Genomic DNA, 12,994 nt, shown 5'->3' with positions numbered 1-12,994 from the left:
AAAACTGAGAACATAAGAGTCTCTGTATAATTGTCCATACATGCTCAGATTTTGGTTGCTCAACTCAGAATAGGATTAATAAGGACTATGACTAGTACCGATAACTTTACTTAAAGACCTATAGCTATGCATTTGATGATGCTTGACTGTGCATAATAATTAACACAACATTTTGACTATACATGTAATATACTATACATGACTAGACTTAATACTTTCAACTAGACATTTGCGGATTGGGTGGACTGAGGCTCTCTGCCCAATGCCTTGGCTACTGGGGTCCCTTGGCATTTAAAACACCCCAGAACACTCTATTAAGTTTATGCTAGACGTTTTATGCTAGACATTTTATGTTGATAACATTTGACATTTCTGTTACCGTAGCCTTGATTACGTGCGTTACTCAATATCAGGAATACCTTCTGGCCAGTAAAGTATCCTGTGCATGAACACAAGAACATATGACATTAGACATTTGACATTGAAGTAGACTGTGTAATTTTGAGTGATACAGTACTACTGCATGTGACTTGAGGTGTACATTACTCGTACACGTACATGACTACGTGTAATATTTATGTGTACATTATGTGTAGTACTTTACTGTATACGGTACATTGTATAAGATGCTTAGTCTTAATATCTGGCTGGTAACTGCCCTTGTGTGGACCGTTGGGACCTACGCAGCAGAATCTCTTGGGACTCAGGAACATCAACTTCTTCAGGAGCTCTTGACTCAGCTAGACTTAAAGCAGGCTCCTTCTCTTCGGTATCCGAAGAAGGTAGTAACTCCGGACTGGCAGGACTTGAACTTGTATTGGACAATGGGGCAGGAGACGGTGGTGATGGTATGGGGCTGGCTGCCACACCCAGGGGTTCTGGCATAAGGGCATAACTCTCTTCAGACTCAGTTCCGGGCTCTATAACCTGAATAGCCAGTCTCTTAAAAGCAGAGAATGACAAATTGGGATTTTGTACCACCAACATCCTCAACTGAGCTTTGTCCCATTTATTAAAAGCCCCATCAATAAACCTGTCCATCAATACTTTGTTACCCTGATCAGGAGTGATGCCATCTAGCTTTTGAACAGTCTTTAGGGCATTTTGTAAAGCTACTGCATAAGCTCTCAGAGTCTCACCTGGCTTCTGCCATCTCTCATACAACCAGAGGCATACCTCTGAGGGAGAATGTGACTCAAATACCTGGTATAACCCCTTGAAGATCTGCTCTATCATCGCCTTTTCGTAGGTGGGCCAGGTGTGGACTTCCTCAAGTGCTGGTCTCTGTAGTTGTCCTGTGAGCAGCAGTACCTGTTGATTAGGAGGGAGAGAGTAAAAGACAAACAAATTCTGAATCTTCTCCTTGAAATCCCTCAGAGTAAAGGGGTCTCCATTGTAGATAGGAAGGACAGGATTCCCCAGAAATACTGGTGCTGTTGCTGGGGCACCCACATGGTAGACATGGACTGCAAGCTGGACCGGCAGGACCCTAAAGCTGGTGTAGCAGATGTTCCTGTTGCTGGTGATGTAGGGGCACTATCGCCGAGTTGATCTGGAGAGCTGGGTGCTGTCACTTTAAGGTGATTTGAGTGCAATGTCACTTTAACCCCTTAAGGACCAGGGGTTTTTCCGTTTTTGCACTTTCGCTTTTTCCTCCTTACCTTTAAAAAATCATAACCCTTTCAATTTTGCACCTAAAAATCCATATTATGGCTTATTTTTTGCGCCACCATCAGTCATTTTACCCAAAAATCTATGGCGAAATGGAAAAAAAAATCATTGTGAGACAAAATTGAAGAAAAAAAAACAAAACGCAATTTTGTAACTTTTGGGGGCTTCTGTTTCTACGCACTAAATTTTTCGGTAAAAATTACACACTCTTTATTCTGTAGGTCCATACGATTAAAATGATACCCTACTTATATCGGTTTAATTTTGTTGTACTTCTGAAAAAAATCATAACTACATGCAGGAAAATGTATACGTTTAAAATGTATCTTCTGACGCCTATAACTTTTTATTTTACAGCGTATGGGTCGGTATGAGGGCTCATTTTTTGCGCCGTGATCTGAAGTTTTTAGCGGTACCCTTTTTGAATTTATCGGACTTGTTGATCACTTTTTAATAATTTTTTCATGATATAAAAAGTGACCAAAAATACACTATTTTGGACTTTGGAATTTTTTTGCGCGTATGCCATTGACCGTGCGGTTTAATTAACGATATATTTTTATAATTCAGACATTTCCACACGGGACGATACCACATATGTTTTTTATTTACACAGTTTTTTTTTTTTTTTTAATAGGGGAGGGGTTAAATGATCTTCATTCACTTTTTTTTTCACTTTTTTTTTGCAGTGTTATAGCTCCCATAGGGACCAATAACACTGCACACACTGATCTTTCACATTGATCAATGGTTTCTCATAGGAAACCAGTGATCGATGATTCTGCCGCTTGACTGATCATGCCTGGATCTCAGGCACTGAGCAGTCATTCGGCGATCGGACAGCGAGGAGGCAGGTAGGGACCCTCCGGCTGTCCTGTAAGCTGTTTGGGATGCCGCGATTTCGCCGCGGCTATCCCGAACAGCTCCCTGAGCTAACCAGCATGGTTTCACTTTCATTTTAGACAAAGTTGAACGCTGCGTCTAAAGGGTTGATAGCGCGCGGCACCGCAATCACTGCCGCGCGCTATTAGCCACGGGTCCTGGCCGTTGTTAGAGGGCGGACCCGACCCGCTATGTGGCCCCGCGTTATAGAAAGGGAAAGGACTCAGGACGTACCAGTACGTCCTTAACGACGCAGGACGTATATTTAAGTCCTGCGCCGGCTCCCGCGATATGAAGCGGGGTCGCGCTGCCGGAACCCGCGGCTAATACCACACATTGCCGATCGCGGCAATGTGCAGTATTAACCCTTTAGAAGCTGCGGTCAAAGCTGACCGCCGCTTCTAAAGCGAAAGTGAAAGTATCCCGGCTAGTCAGTCGGGCTGTTCGGGACCACCGCGGTGAAATCGCGGCGTCCCGCACAGCTTACAGGACACCGGGAGGGCCCTTACCTGCCTTGACTGCCAGGCAGGAGCAGTCAAGAGCCGATAACACTGATCACAGGCGTGTTAATACACGCCAGTGATCAGCATAGGAGATCAGTGTGTGCAAGGTCATTTAACCCCTTCCCTAATAAAAGTTTGAATCACCCCCCTTTTCCCATAAAAAAAATAAAACTGTGTAAATAAAAAAAAATAAAAAAACATATGTGGTATCGCCGCATGTGTAAATGTCCAAACTATCAAAAAATATATCATTAATTAAACCGCACGGTCAATGGCGTACGTGCAAAAAAATTCCAAAGTCCAAAAAAGCGTATTTTGGTCACTTTTTATACCATTAAAAAAGGAATAGAAAGTGATCAAAAAGTCAGATGAAAACAAAAATCGTACCGTTAAAAACTTCAGATCACGGAAAAATAAAAAAGTTATAGGGGTCAGAAGATGACATTTTTAAACTTATAAATTTTCCTACATGTAGTTATGTTTTTTTCCAGAAGTACGACAAAATCAAACCTATATAAGTAGGGTATCATTTTAATCGTATGGACCTACAGAAGAATGATAAGGTGTAATTTTTACCGAAAAATGCACTGCGTAGAAACGGAAGCCCCCAAAATTTACAAAATGGCGTTTTTTTCTTCAGTTTTGTCGCACAATGATTTTTTTTTTCCGCTTCGCCGTGAATTTTTGGGTAAAATGACTAATGTCACTGGAAAGTAGAATTGGTGATGCAAAAAATAAGCCATAATATGGATTTTTAGGTGAAAAATTGAGAGGGTTATTGTGCTGCATTTTTAGGTTAACTGCATTATAATGATAGGTTGTGTAGTGTACCACTGCCATCTAGTGGCAGAAGTTAATATCAGCTTTACTTACACAGATAGTTTATACAGACAGGAAGTGACCTTTGTTCCAGGAAGTTCTTACACCATCTTGAGGTCACTCTTCCACTGTGCAGGCAGCATGTATCTATCTCTCCCATGAGGTTTGGGACATCATCACCTGTAAGTGCCTTTCTGCTTAGTTATTTGTCATTTATGCTAGGCTAATGATTCCATGTGTACTGATATGTTGTTATTGTATTGTATTGCAGTTTCACAGACTAAAATAAAGTTGGAGTCCTCTGGTGGACAATACAAGCATGGGCTTCTGTTTACTGGAGTCTCTAACAAGTGTTTAGCTGTCCGTTTAGAATCACACATAGTCAGTGTTTTGAGAGCGGAACAGTTATGATTTTTAAAAGGTAAGGAGGAAAAAACGAAAGTGCAAAAATGGAAAAACCCTGAGTCCTTAAGGGGTTAAGGGGTTAAGACTATTTGATTTCGAGGGGGCGTGGCCAGAAGTCCATGGAGGGAGATGTGCCCTGGGTGAGCTCTGTCTCCTCTTAAAACAGTGGTTATTGTCCGCAAATCTACTAAATACACAGCTCAAAAGACTCATCTGGTCCTCTGAACTGCAGTCAACGTTGCCCACCTGAGAGAAAACTCTGCGCAAACTCACCCGAACCACGGAACCTGTGGCCTCCTTCTGACAGACGCCATATCCACGGCAGTCTCCTCCCTTACTGCATGTTTCCCACAGCTTCGGAGTAACGGAGCCCCGACTTCGAGAGGATAGCAGCACCCTTCCTGATCCGGGCACCAGAGGGGAGCGCCTGAGTGACGATAGCTGCGTGCTCTGTGGGTGATCCTCAGTCAGCTCTCCTTGTGGAGGAGAACGCATACAGCACAACTAAAAGTCATAACTACTACAGTGTGCTGACCCTCTTACCTCCTGGCCATGCTTGCTAAACACGTGCTAAGGGTCTGAAGTAACTGAAAGTGCAAGCGACACTGTACAAGGGGAAGTATCTCCCGCCAGTAAAAGGAGCAGCAGCCTCCATCTTGGGACCCACACCAGCTCCCAGACACGTGGTGACTTGAAACCGGGCTCCTCATAAGCCCTTCTCACTCCATCCATGGTTCACAGTTAGTAATAGTATTGCTCGCGAATAGTCGCAATGTGAATTTTTTTGCGAATAAAGCACTATATATTTGCAATTAAGAATATTTGCCTTTTTTTCACAATACACATCACAGTGATCTTCCCTCTCTGCTTTCAGCTTGTGTGCTGTATAGAAGGCTCTAATACTACTGTGTGAGACTGGCGCGCGAATATTCGCATATGCGAATATTCGCGAATATTGATCCCTCCTTTCTTTTAGCTTGTGGGCCAATGAGAATGATGCAAATACAGATGTCGGAGATTAGCAACATACCCAGCAACCAATAGGAAAGTATCCCACCCCTTCGCTATGGGTGGGTTCACACCACATTTTTAACGTATCCCGGCCGTATGCGCCCATATAGTAATTCATTTCAATGAGTCGACCGGAGTGAAACATTCGCTTCGGTCGGCTCATTTTTGCCCCGTATTCGCTTTTCCAACCGGACCTAAAACCGTGGTTGACTATACAGTGGTCTCCAAACTGTAGCCCTCCAGATGTTGCAAAACTACAATTCCCAGCAAGCCCAGGCAGTCATTGCATGCTGAAAGTTGTAGTTTTGCAACATCTGGAGGACCACAGTTTGGAGACCACTACTTAGCGGTCTCCAAACTGTTCTTCCCCAGTTGTTGCATAACTACAACTCCTAGCATGCCTTTTGGCTGTCAGTGCATGCTGGGAGTTGTAGCTTTGCAACAGCAGTAGGCAAGCTGGTTGGGAAACACTGAACTAGAGTCTGTTTCCTAACTCAGTGATTCCAACCCGTGTGCCTCCAGCTGTTGCATAACTACAACTCCCAGAATGCACTGATAGACTGTACATGCTGGGAGTTGTAGTTTTGCAACAGCTGGAGGCACCCGGGTTGGAATCACTGAGCTAGAGTCTGTTTCCTAACTCAGTGGTTCCCCACCAGTGTGCCTACAGCTGTTGCAAAACTACAACTCCCAGCATGTACGGTCTGTCAGTGCATTCTTGGAGTTGTAGTTTTACAACAGCTGAAGGTTTGCCCCCCCCATGTGAATGTACACTCAGGGTACAGGGTACATTCACACGGGCGGGTTTACATTGGGTTTCCTTCTACAAGTGTGAGCTGCGGCAAATTTTCCGCCGCAGCTCAAACTCCCAGCGGAAAACTCACTGTGTACCCTCGCCTGTGTGAATGTACCCTAAAAACACTACACTACACTAAAACAAAATAAAAAGTAAAACACTACATACACACCCCCTTACACGCCCCCCCCCCCCCCCAATAAAAATGAAAAACATCTCATACGGCAGTTTTTCCTAAATGGAGCCTCCAGCTGTTGCTAAACAAAAACTCCCAGTATTGCCGGACAGCCATTGACTGTCCTGGCAGGCTGGGAGTTTTGCAACAGCTGGAGGCACTCTGTTTGGGAAACACTGCCATAGGTTTTTGGTGGAGACAAGCACCATCCTTGTATCGGGGTCCACTACTATTGTAAATTCCTAATTTAGGCCTCAAATGCAAATGGCGTTCTCTCACTTCAGAGCCCTGTCGTATTTCAAGGAAACAGTTTAGGGCCATATATGGGCTATTTCCGTACTCAGGAAAAATTGTGTTACAAATTTTAGAGGGATTTTTCTTCTTTTATCCCTTATGAAAAGGAAAAGTTGGGGTCTACACCAGCATGTTAGTGTAAAAAAATAAAAATGTTTACGCAAACATGCTGGTGTTGCCCCATACTTTTCATTTTCACAAGGGGTAGTAGGAGAAAAAGACTCCCAAAATTTGTAACCCCATTTCTTCTGAGTATGGAAATACCCCATATGTGGATGTAAAGTGCTCTGCTGGCGCACCACAATGCTCAGGAGAGGAGGAGCGCCATTGAGCTTTTGAAGAGAGAATTTGTTTGGAATGGAAGTCCCCCCGACTTGTGCATTTACATAGCCCCCCTTAGTTCCAGAACAGTGGACCCCCCCCTCCCACATGTGACCCCATTTTGGAAACTGAATCCCTCACGGAATATAATAATGGGTGCAGTGAGCATTTACACCCCACTGGCTTTGACAGATCTTTGGAACAGTGGGCTGTGCAAATGAAAAATTTCATTTTTCATTTTCACGGACCACTGTTCCGAAAATCTGTCAGACACCTGTGGGGTGTAAATACTCACTGTACCCCTTATTAAATTCTGTGAGGGGTGTAGTTTCCAAAATGGGGCCACATGGGGGGGGGGGTCCATTGTTCTGGCACCACGGGGGGCTTTGTAAACACACGTGGCCTTCCAGACACATTCTCTCTACCAGGGATGTGGAAATCCTATCGCCCGACGCCCAGGACAAGTAGTTTTGGGAGCCGGGCAGGTGAATTTTTTTCATAGATTTAGCCCTGTATTGGGCTAGCAGGGACAGACAGACTTCTCCCTTATTTTTCTTTAATGCCGGTGTGCGGTGCAGGAGCCGATGCAAATCTGCACCTCACACCGGTGCTCAGGGTATATGGAGGGGGCAGTGTGAGGGGATCTCAGGAGCGAGGGCAGAGCCCGAGGAAGGTCTGCAGGAGATTATTAAGCCACGCCCCCTCCTCCCCCCTCCCGGAGGATGGAGAGCGCAGCTCTGCATAATACAAGAAGACGGGGAGAATGTGGACATACACAGCTCCTCCCTCCCCCACACACAGCCTCTCCCTTCCCCCTGCTCTGTCTACACAGGACCTCATTTATCACGGGGAGGTTTCAAGTATTCACGGAGGAGGAAAATACAGAGCGGAGAGAGGACGTGTGTGAGGAGACTGCACTGCACGGGCTGGGGATTTCACCTCACACCGGCTCAGGTGAGGAGGCCGAGCATGCAGGCGGCGAGAAGGGTGGTTGTATATGTATGTAATGTATGATTGGGGGGGGGGGGGTGTATCAGTGGCGGATGTATGTATGATGTGTACATATGTATGGTGTATGTGTCATGTGTATATATGAAGTGTATATGTCTATGGTGTCCGTGTATGTGTGATGTGTGTATGATGTGGGGTGTATCAGTGGCGGGTGTATGTATAATGTGTGCATATGTATGGTGTATGTGTCATGTGTATATATGAAGTGTATGTGTGATGTGTGTATGATGTGGGGTGTATCAGTGGCGGGTGTATGTATAATGTGTGCATATGTATGGTCTGTATGTGTCATGTAGATATATGAAGTGTATGTGTAATGTGTGTATGATGTGGGGTATATCAGCGGCGGGTGTATGTATAATGTGTGCATATGTATTAGGGATCGACCGATTATCGGTTTGGCTGATATAATCGGCCGATAATCACGATTTAGGGCATTATCGGTATCGGCAATTACCTTGCCGATAATGCCCCGCCCACCGCACCGCCCCCATCGCACCGCGACCGCCCCCCCCGCACCGCTGCACTGCACCACGGCCGACCCGCCGCACCGCCCCGGCCCCATTGCCTCCCCCATCCCGGGTTTTATAATTACCTGTTCCCAGGGCCCACGCTACTTCTGGTTCCTGCTGCGTCCTACGTTACACTGTGCGCAATGACTAGTGACGTGACATGCGCGACGTGACGTCACCGTCAGTGCGCACAGTGACAGCTCAGGAGGACGCCACCGCAGCCAGATGTAGAGTGGACCCTGGGCCCCAGGAACAGGTAATTATAAAACCGGGGATGGGGGAGGCAATGGGGCCAAGGCGGTGCAGTGGGGGGTGCGTCGCCATGTGGTGCGGCGGTAGGGGGCGCGGAGCGGTGCGGCAGTGGGGGGAGTGGTGGCGGTGATAGGACTCGGGACCCCCGGACAGGCAGGGGGAGAGTAGCGGGTGGCGGCGGCGGTCTATGGCACCGCAAAAGCCCCTGCACACGCTTTAAATCAATGATCTGCGGCGGTGTTGCGGGGGGATAAATAGCCGATAACTTATACCGGAATATCGGTATAAGTTATCAGCTAACGGCCCTAACCTCCCCCGATTATCGGTATCGGCCCTAAAAAAATGATATCGGTCGATCCCTAATATGTATGGTGTAAGTGTCATGTATATATATGATGTGTGTATGGTGTCTGTGTATGTGTGATGTGTATATGTAATGTATGATATAGGGGGCAGCGGTGGGTGTATGTATGATGTGTGCATATGTATGGTGTATATTTATGGTGTGAGTGTATGTGTATGTATGATGTGTGTATGTAATGTATGATGTGGGGGGGGGGGAAGGTGTATGTATGATGTATGTATGTGATGTATGTATGTAATGTATGATATAGGGGGCAGTGGCCTGGTGTATGTATATGTGTATGTATGATATGTGTATGCATGTACATGTATGTTTTGTACAGGGGCGGACTGACAAGTGCTGCTGCCAGTTGTGTTATCCAATTTTATTTATTTTTAGTGGTTTCTGGCCACCCGCACTAAATTGCACCCCCAGAATCCCACCGCCTTCATACTCACCCGCCAACCAAGAGCCCCATGGATGCACGCAAACACGCCCGAACCAAAACTACAACTCCCAGCATGTTGCACCATAACCTAATCTGTAGAACTATAAAGTGTAACATGCTGGGAGTTGTAGTTTTGGTTCGGGTCAGCTGCAAAGCCATAGGCTGTATCAGGGCATGCTGGGTGTTGTAGTTACTAACTGCAATTCCCTGTATTCCTTGACACATCCTATGGCTCTGCTGCTGACCCAAACCAAAACTACAACTCCCAGCATGTTACACAATAACCTTAACTGTACTACTATACAGTGCAACATGCTGCAACACCCACACAACCATAGGCTGTATCAGGGCATGCTGGGAGTTGTAGTTACTAATTGCAATTCCCAGTATTCCTTGACACATCGAATGGCTCTGCAGCTGACACAAACCAAAACTACAACTCCCAGCATGTTACACAATAACCTTAACTATACAGTGCAACATGCTGCAACACCCACACAACCATAGACTGTATCAGGGCATGCTTGGAGTTGTAGTTATCTAGTAACTAAATGCAACTTCCAGCATTTTCTGACACATAATTAGAGTAAATAAATTGCAGGACACAAACTGGAGAAGCAAAACTCCATATATAAGTCCCTATAGTGATTAAAATATTTTAAGAAGTGCGTATATATGTGAATAAGCCCCTTTCCTAATAAAAGTTCTGATAAAAACTACAGATCATGTCACACAAGATTACCCTCATCCCTGTATATGGAAAAAATTGGAGTTATAGGGGGTCAGATGGGGGGGGGGGGCAATTTTCTGGGCTTGCCTCGGGTGTAAAAGGAGCTACAGCTCTCCCTCCACTAATAGCCTGGCATGCTGCGATCACCGTGGCCGCTATTAAACCATTAGATCACCTCTATTAAAGTTGACAGCAGTGTCTAAAGGAATCTTATAACCATCCCTGGTGGTCTAGTGGGGTGGATCGTACTGTTTTGGTTGAAATTATTTCATCTACCAGGACAAGTGGATTTTCTTGAGGGACAAGTAGATTGTGTTCAGCTTTAGTCCCTTGGACAAGTAGTTTTTTTTTTTTTAATTTCCACACCACTGTCTACAAAATCCCAATGGCGCTCCTTCTCTTCTGAGCATTGTAGTTCGCCCACAGAGCACTTTACATCCACATATGGGGTATTTATATACTCAGAAGAAATGGTGTTACATATTTTAGGGGGGCTTTTTTCCTATTTTACCTTGTGAAAATGAAAAATTTTGGGTAACACCAGCATTTTAGTGAAAATATTTTTTTTTCTCATTTTCCCATCCAACTTTAACGAAAATTCGTCAAAAACCTGTGGGGTGTTAAGGCTCCCTATACCCCGTGTTACGTTCCGTGAGGGGTGTATTTACAAAATGGGGTCTCACATGGGTATTAATTTTTTGCGTTTATGTCATAACCGCTGTAAAATTAGCCACCCCTGTGCAAATCACCAATTTAGGCCTCAAATGTACATAGTGCGCTCTCACTCCTGAGCCTTGTTGTGCCCCCGTAGAGCATATTACGCCCACATATTGGGTATTTCCGTACTCAGGAGAAATTGCGTTACAAATTTTGGGGGTCTTTTTTTCCTTTTACTGCTTGTGAAAATAAAAAGTATGGGGCAACACCAGCATGTTAGTGTGGTGTCCCGGTACTGTATTGCATACGGTACCTAGTGTAGAGGTCCCCAAAGTCAGAGTAACTATGCTCATGTAGGGTCCCTCAGGTGGGACAGCCCCTAGTCGCCTCTCCTCAAGTCTAATTCTCTAATGTTAATAGATGTATATATTTAATAATAATGTATATCTAATATAATGTATAGTGCTTACCTTGTTTAGCGTCACAGGACCTTTGGAGGACCTTTGGAGGTCCTTGGGTAACGTGTTGCCCACAAGTCTTTGTAATGGTGATTGACACAAGTATGGACCAATTAGCAATAGTCCAGCCCCTGCCTATATAAGGGAGCTGTAGCCAATTATCGCTCTCTTGGGTTTCTGCTCTCGTGGATGCCAGACTAACAGGACAGATCTGCGCAACTTGCAGAGACACGCTAGGCCTGAAAAACCTACCGGCCTCAGTTGAACTAAAACCATGAGTTCTAAACTACCCCCGCTAAAGCTAGCGTGACTACTGGACCGCAACTAAATCCCCTAAATCCAGTGGAACAGCCCCCAATATCTAAAGACTCAACCTTTGTCAATCTCCAAAGAAGCAGTAGTATGCAGAGACTGTTCAGTTTATGAAGCTTGCAGAAAATCTTCAGTAAAAGTTATACCTGTTTCAGAAAACTCTCCGGTTGTGGACATTCTATTATTATCTACCCTCCTATCGCTCTTGGGAAGGGTGACGGTAGGACATGCATTACTGAGGAGCCCTCACCATGGTGTCATGAATCGCAAGGGTTAACAAGCACCCTTTAGTCACCGCACAGCTACACTCCCCATACCCTACATCCCCCAGGCTATCACATATACAACTGTGCACATAATGCCATCTGCACAGCACTCAGAAGACATTGGCACGTACTGCTAGCCGACCCAGTGCTTAAACCCAACATAACCTACAGGAGAGCGTATACATGCTGGCTCCTAGCAAACTTAAAGGGGTACTCCGTTGCTTAGACATCTTATCCCCTATCCTGATGACTGACCGCGGGAGTCCAGCTGCTAGGGACCCCCGTGATCTTGCACGCGGCACCCCGTTTGTAATCAGTCCCTGGAGCGTGTTTGCTTTGGGTCTGATTACGGGCGATCACAGGGCGTGCGCCCCCGTGTGATGTCACGCTCCACCCCTCAATGCAAGCCTACGGGAGGGGGCGTGATAGCTGTCACGCCCCCTTCCATAGGCTTGCATTGAGGGGCGGAGGGTGACGTCACACGGGGGCGCAGGCGTGACGTCACACGCCGCCCGCCCTGTGATCGCCCGTAATCAGACCCGAAGCGAACACGCTCCCGGGACTGATTACAAGATCACGGGGGTCCCGCGGTCAGGCATTTTATCCCCTATCCTTTGGATAGGGGATAAGATGTCTAAGCACCGGAGTACCCCTTTAAACAACAAAACAAACCCAAGAAGATTACCAGCACTCTATCTATAAAGGGAGCATACAAATGCAGGAGCAGCAATTGTCTATGTTGTAACAGCATAGCACATAACCAGAAAACTTTCAGAAGCACCTCCAGCGGGGAAGAATTCCCAAACACTTTTTTAACTGCAATTCCAGCTTCATTATGTACCCGATCACCTGCAAAAGTGGTAAGCAGTATGTTGGAAGGACGACACAGGGACTCCGTCTCCGCCTCAACAAGCATAGGAATAACATAAAAAGGACATTTCTACTTCATAGTGTCTCCAGACACTGGACAGAACAACACCAAGAAGATGATAATCTATTCATAATCTTTCCAATTGATCATGTCCCCAAAAACATTCCCAACAGGTTTGAAACCTTGACCAAGAGGGAAATGTTCTGGATTTTTTGTCTTAGCGCACTGCAACCGCAAGCAACGGAGTTAATCAGATA

The 12,994-nt window shown here is 45.6% G+C and overlaps 1 protein-coding gene across 4 annotated transcripts in view; it reads right to left on the bottom strand.

Moving 5' to 3' along the window:
* Window positions 1-12,994, bottom strand: part of LOC130296588 (lysozyme C-1-like) — a 97,987-nt gene that overhangs the window by 80,730 nt on the left and 4,263 nt on the right. For 2 of the 4 annotated variants that reach the window (XM_056548283.1, XM_056548280.1), the window contains exon 2: window positions 1,204-1,311. The exons of the other annotated variants lie outside the window; for them this stretch is intronic. The gene's annotated coding sequence lies outside the window, so the exon portion shown is untranslated. The remainder of the gene's footprint in view (window positions 1-1,203; window positions 1,312-12,994) is intronic. 4 annotated transcript variants of the gene reach the window in all.

Source organism: Hyla sarda, chromosome 12 (assembly GCF_029499605.1).
Source record: "Hyla sarda isolate aHylSar1 chromosome 12, aHylSar1.hap1, whole genome shotgun sequence".
Lineage (NCBI taxonomy): Eukaryota > Metazoa > Chordata > Amphibia > Anura > Hylidae > Hyla > Hyla sarda.
This window is presented reverse-complemented; position numbering and strand designations above follow the sequence as displayed.